The sequence below is a fragment of the Nomascus leucogenys genome, chromosome 20 (genome assembly GCF_006542625.1).
Source record: "Nomascus leucogenys isolate Asia chromosome 20, Asia_NLE_v1, whole genome shotgun sequence".
Lineage (NCBI taxonomy): Eukaryota > Metazoa > Chordata > Mammalia > Primates > Hylobatidae > Nomascus > Nomascus leucogenys.
This window is the reverse complement of record NC_044400.1, coordinates 4,497,680-4,504,307: the sequence shown is the minus strand read 5'-3', so window position 1 is coordinate 4,504,307 and position 6,628 is coordinate 4,497,680.

Below are 6,628 nucleotides of genomic sequence, written 5' to 3'. Positions count from 1 at the left end.
CTGCCCTGGAAACATCGGCCTTGAGGTCTATGGGGCAGACCCAGGGAACCCCCAGAGCATGAGTGTGTGGCTTTCTTCCAGGATTCTATCTATAAGACCTACCCACATAGGCCCTTTTCAGAAAGTTCTGGAATTGTCTGAAATCCCTTTAAGAGGGGCAGAGTTCCACAACTGACAAAAAAAAAAAAAACACCAACCACCTCAAATTGCAAACACACCTGGGAAAGGTAATGTTACCTTGATTTCACATAAGATCTAAATGACTGCTTTCTTGAAAGTGGTTTCAGTGTAAGGGTGAGGATTGAGTGATAACAGGGAGGAGATACAAGACAACAATCTTGTGTACCTGAGTTGTCGTCCTGTGGAAGAAGAAAATAAGGGCAAAAACGAATGCCTGAAATAACCTCAGTTATGCCACAGTTCAGCCCAGGGAAGAACTTCTGTAGCTCACTTTTACACCCCCCTACACACAACAAATACATCACAGCACCTGTCTCAAAAACCTCACTCCAGCTTGGCTTAGGCTTATGGTCATTCCCCCAGATGAAGGTCAGAGCATGGAGGTCAGAGCAGGCTCTGGAGCATGGTGTCATGAGCTCGCCTCAGTAGCAGCAGGCTGCCTGTTCCGCAGCCATGAAGAGAGTATCACCAACATGAAATGCAGAAGGCTGCAGAGGGAAGGGGTCACATTCTGAGGAAAAGAACAGAGAAACTTACATTCCTTTAGAATATGTTAGTTTTTTTTTTTAAGATCTTGTTTCCTGTTTGTTTTGGGAGTCTGGTGATTCCAGCTCTATAATGCACTTGTTAGTTGTTTTGTAATAGAGTCCCTATTTTCTCGTAATAACCAAGTACTATTTAATACTACCAGCAATCCTGGAAGGCAAATACTATCATTGCATATTAGAGATAGGGGGACTGAGGTTTAGCAAAGTTACAGGGCTTGCCCAAGGTCACGAAGCTAACAGCAGGTACTAGAACTGCAGCCCAGGTCTGCCTCCTCTTTTGAAACTCTGAGTCCCTGAGAGCAACGCTATCAGGATATAAATCTATCCACATTTCAATCGACTTAAAAATAGTTTCCTTATCAACACATATTCTGCAAACAAACATATTAATTCACAGAATGTTTTTACGTTGTTTTACGTAGTTTCTCTCCCTCTGCTCTTGTTGGATAACTTTCTTTCACTTTCCCTCCCTACCATTTTGTACACTCACTCCCTTCTCTTCACCCTCTACCCTTTTCTTTCCCACCTCTCCCTGATGTTTCTTCACCCTCTTTGCATTACCGAATGTTCTCAAAGCAAAGATAATTAAGCTAAATTGGTTGAACTTAACAAAAACAACTTCGAAACCTTTCTCATGCAGCGGTTCCTCATCTCAACCACAGAACACAGAGGGATCATTTTCCAAATCTTCCCAAAATGGTACGTTGATTGTATTACTCTAAAAGCATACACGAAAGGTTCATTCGTTAAATACAGTGGACACTTAACTCTGCTGAAGATCCCTGAGAAAAATATATTCCTGTACCTAGAAAGTTAGTAAGAAATTTAAAGAAAATTATGGTTTTTACCATTCATAATCATATAATCTAGGAGTAGTGAGAAATCAAACTACTCATAGGTAATTCCAGCAAAAATATAGAAAGTGAAAACAATGGTTAAATTTAGGAATAAACCCAAGTAGTAAGGGAATTCTGTCATTCTCATAAACCAATTTTTTGACATTTACACACACTGCCTGGGCTATTGTTTACTTCATATTTTTCTATAAATATTTTCATTTTTTTCTACCTAAATTTATTATAAAACAAACCTTATATCATTATGAAAAATGGACAACTAGCATGCTTTACACCAAAAACTAAACAATTAAAGACATATCAATACCCAAATAAGGCTATCCCCATTAAATAACCAGAAAAAAAAATGTAGAGAGAATTGGAAAATGAGTAACTTTCTACGTGATGGGTCCCAGCCCCATCTAAAATCATCTTAACCATCACCAAAGCTACTCCTATCCCTGTGGGAAACCCTATATTTAAAAAATCAGTCAACAAATGTCTACTGAGGCCAGGAATGTTCATTGCACTGTACTTGGAATTACAAAGCCTCTTTGAATGAAGAGCTGATATTCTAATTTTAGAAGATCTACTCCACCACAATATGGCAGATGCTCAAAGTCAACTCCATCTGCCTCTTTAAAGGATACATAAAACCTTGCTACATGGAACACATTTCAAGTCCCTAGGACCCCAGAAAAAGAAAGCAGTTGCCCAGACAAAACCCAGCTCCACAATAAACAATCAAGTCTTTGTCAACCAATTGGTATGATAGGAGGGCCTAAGCCAGGGCAGAAACAGCCCAGGATGCACAGATTTAAAGATTACGTTCATACAACTTATCAGTCTCCGATGACATGGATCATTTGCATGATCCTCATTATTAACCAAAATTTCTAAAATCCCATCCCAGTACATTTCTTCTTCATGTTTAAAGACTCTTGTTTTAAGAGCTCCTCTATGAAATGATATCCTAATTGCTATGAAAATAATCAAGCTACCACTTAACACTCTTGTCACAAGATATTTATTTTTAGCCCCTTACCCTTCGCCATGCTGTAGAAACTTCTACTTCCCCAGTCCGTTATTATTCAAAGATTATACATATTAGAGAAAAACAAGAAAAAGAAAATGCCCATAAATGAAAAAGTAAAATTTACTCACTCTCCTCACAATTATTCCTATAATAATCAGAAACACAAACACAGGGATCATTATATTTCAGCAATTGTCATGGGGACAAAGTAATGCCAGACAGCTGCATATGATTTTTTTTAATGTTTTCATTTGTTAAAATATTTTAAACATTGTTTGGATCCTTATACCAGCTGGCCAGAAATGGATTTCCGTTCACTTTATGTTACTTCTCTAAGGCCACAGAGCCTCAGACTTTTTGAAGTCCCCCATTTAACAGGGTGCACATGTGTAAATAAGGAAAGCCAGCTTACAGCTTGGAGATTTGTAGGCCTGGATCTCACTCCCACAATGGCTGAAAAATTCCCAACTTGATTAACTTTCAGAGCCCATAAAGTACTTTGAGTTGCTCCAAGAAAGACGCTATATAAATACAAAGTATTATTATTAGGTGGCACTGGAATTTATTAACGGTTTAGTTATTCCATCAGTTTCTTGCCATGTAGATTTTGTTCTGGCTTGCACAAATCCACCTGTAGGGGTAAAACAAAAATCAGCTCCATGATTCAAAAAGCCACTCTCTCTGAGACAGTAAAGGAAGCAAAGATGTTCTCATTAGCCTGAAACAGTTAATTAATCTTGCAGCCTCATGTCTCAACTACCCATAAGTAAAATCATGCTAAGCCATTCCCAGGGTCAGCCAAACCATGTTATTCTGTTTTGGATGGCACTTTTGATGAGCCATCACAATTACCTTTCATGATATCATCTACCACAAAAATAAACGCATCCAAAATATTCTTACATTTTACTAATTTTTTTCTCGAGGCAGTGTCTCATTCTATCACCATGGCTGGAGTGCAGTGGCACAATCATGGCCCACCACAGCTCCATCTCAGCTTCCTGAGTAGCTGGGACTACGGGCGCATGCCACCATGCCCATCTAATTTTTGTATTTTTAGTAGAGACTGGTTTTGCCATGTTGCCTAGGCTGGTCTCGAACTCCTGGGCTCAAGTGATCTGTGCGCCTCAGCCTCCCAAAGTGCTGGGATTACAGGTGTGAGCCACCATGCCCAGCCATATTTTCTTAACTTGTTTTCTCACTCAATAATTTAGCCAAACGTCAGTGCTCTCCCTTTTTAAATATACATTTCTGGATATAATGATTTTTATAAGTTTAGTAGCAACTATCAAAATTTCACAACTTATTTGCCAATTATATAAGCAATATGTACTGATATACATATGCCATGGTGGTTTGCTATACCCATTAACCTGTCTTCTACATTAGGCATTTCTCCTAATGCTACATGTATATCCATGTAACAAACCTGCACGTTCTGCACATGTATTCCAGAACTTAAAGTATAATAAAAAAAGAAATATGTATTGATTCTCTATAATGATTTAAAGAAAAACTCATGCTGTTCTACGGTTAAGTATTTTAGTAGGTTTTAGAGAGGAAGGAATATGGAATATAAAACACATCCAAAGGATTTAGGATTCAACTGAAATTATTAGACATACACACCCTGAAGGATGATGAATGACATACAGCAGATAGTTGTTTTTTGTGGAGTGAATTATATCAGACATATTAATTACAAATGAATGTGCCAGCAGGAAGTACGAGGAACAAGTGAAACTGAGGAATACATCACCAAAGTCTAGTTAGAGCTAAACTGGTGGCCCAGGTCTATTAAAATCACATGGAGAGCTTTGAAATAATTCTGATGCTTGGATCCCACCCTGGATCAATTAAATTAGAACCTCTGGAAGTGGCCCACACATAGTATTTTAAAAAGCTACCTAGGTAACTCTAATATGTAGCCAGGGGTGAAAAACACTGGGCAAGACTTAGAAGGATTCATTAGGAAAGAAATGCAGTACAGACAAGAGTAAAGGGGAGGAGAGGTCCCCCTCGTGACTAGGAAGTTGCATTTGGAGAACAGTGAACCAACCCAGGGCGGATGGACAGAGGATTCTGATAAGGTAGCAGTGAAGAACAGCATGAGGGAGAAGGGCTGGGGCAACCTACTAAGGGCCTTAAAGTCTAGAACTACAGCTCGGCTGATCATCTCTTCCTAGGCCACAGCCATTCTAAGCCTAAACTCTTCTCCAGATTGTAACGCTTTTTAATATTTCAAAAATTGGTTTTTTAATTTAAAAAAAAATGGTTTAAAGACATGGTCTCACTCTCGCCCAGGCTGGAGTGCAGTGGCACGATTACGTCTTACTGCAACCTTAAACTCCTGGGCTCAAGAAATCCTCCTGCTTCAGCCTCCTGTATAGCTAAGACTACACCACATCCAGCTAATTTTTAAATTTTTTGTAGAGACAGGGCAGGGTCTTGCTATGTTACCCAGGCTGGTCTCAAACTCCTGGCCTCAAGCAATCCTACTGCCTCGGCCTCCCAAAGCATTGGGATTACAGGCCTGAGCCACCATGCCTGGACTTTAATTTAAAATATTTTAAAACAACCATCATATTTCTAGAAACTTCACTTTTTTTAGGCTAAATCCCTCTCAGTTCAACCATTCCTAAGACACTCAAGTTTTCTTAAAATCTAAAGCCCAGAAAAACTTGGTTTTGAGAAGTGGTCTCTGCAAGCCTGAAGAGCCCTCCTTCAGCCTTGGTGCTGGACACCTGCCACTTAGAAGCCTCAATGCCTGAGCACTTTGCATTCAGGTCATATCACTGCACGTATATAGAGCTTTTAGTCAACAAAAGCCTCTAAATTTGGGTGGATGCTGTTGTGTCTTGTTTTGTTTTGATTTGTTTTGCTTTAATAAACTGCATAGTTATTCTATGGATATGCAGTCAAAAAAAATTTTTTTAACTGCAGGACTTTGCATTCAGCCCTGTTCTATTTCAGCATATTTGTTTTGGCCCACTCTCCCAGCCTCCTTCCTTGAAAGTTAATTATGTTTGATTAACATGATCTGAATGTGTCTATTTCCAATTGTCAAAGTGAAGTGTTCATTAGCCCTTCAGTGAGATGCACAAATTACTCCACCAAACAGTAAAAAACCAATTTGGACCCTTGGGAACAATTTAACTCAATTCCAAGACACTTCCATGCCACTTCCCTGGTATTCCTCCTACCTAAACAATTTATGTGAAGGAAAGGCAGTAAGGAATCCACGAGCTAAACAAAGAAATAAGGTATCATGAGCCAGGAGTTTCCTACTGACTTTCCATGACCTTGGATCACTGAAAGGTGATCTGCACTTCCTTCGTAGAAGTCTAGAGCCAGAAGGCAATGCAGGCTCTCAACTCTCCTTCTGCCCCTGTGTCTCCACCAACACAGACTGACTTATTTCATTCCAAGATCCCAGACTTTAACCTATTGTTCATTATAAGCCTCTTCAAAATTGAATCTATGAAGAAAGTAATTTCTGTTCGGAAGACGGGTGGAGGAAGGCATTGCCTCCAATTAGCATTCCTTTCCAAAGAGCATCTCCACCCTCGCCTGGACTCAGCTCTGGTCAGGGTTCCCTTTCCTCCTGTGTAAATCAGAAATTATATTGACCTACTTTCCTCAGCATAGCTAATAAAAAGTTGTGTGTAGCACTGTCCAGATATAATGTGGCCTATAAACGTTCTGCAAGTGGCATGGGACAGCCATGTATTTCTAAAGCTTAGGAGCCATATGCCTCCAAAGTGAGCATCTTAATTACAACTAAGAGAATTCCATGTGTTTGCAAGTAAGAGAGTCTACTTTTTACTTGGCAGGTTCATTTTTCTTAAATAAATTAGATATTCCAATTTGGGTTCTTTTTGTTCTTGTTATTTTCTACTGTTTTCCTCTGCGAAAGGAAGATGAAAGAAAATACAAAGAGTGGGAGCCTAAGGAATGTCTGAGTTCAGAAATAAACATGAGTCTGAGCTCACACTGATGGCTGATCTTTCTGCATGTGAACACATATG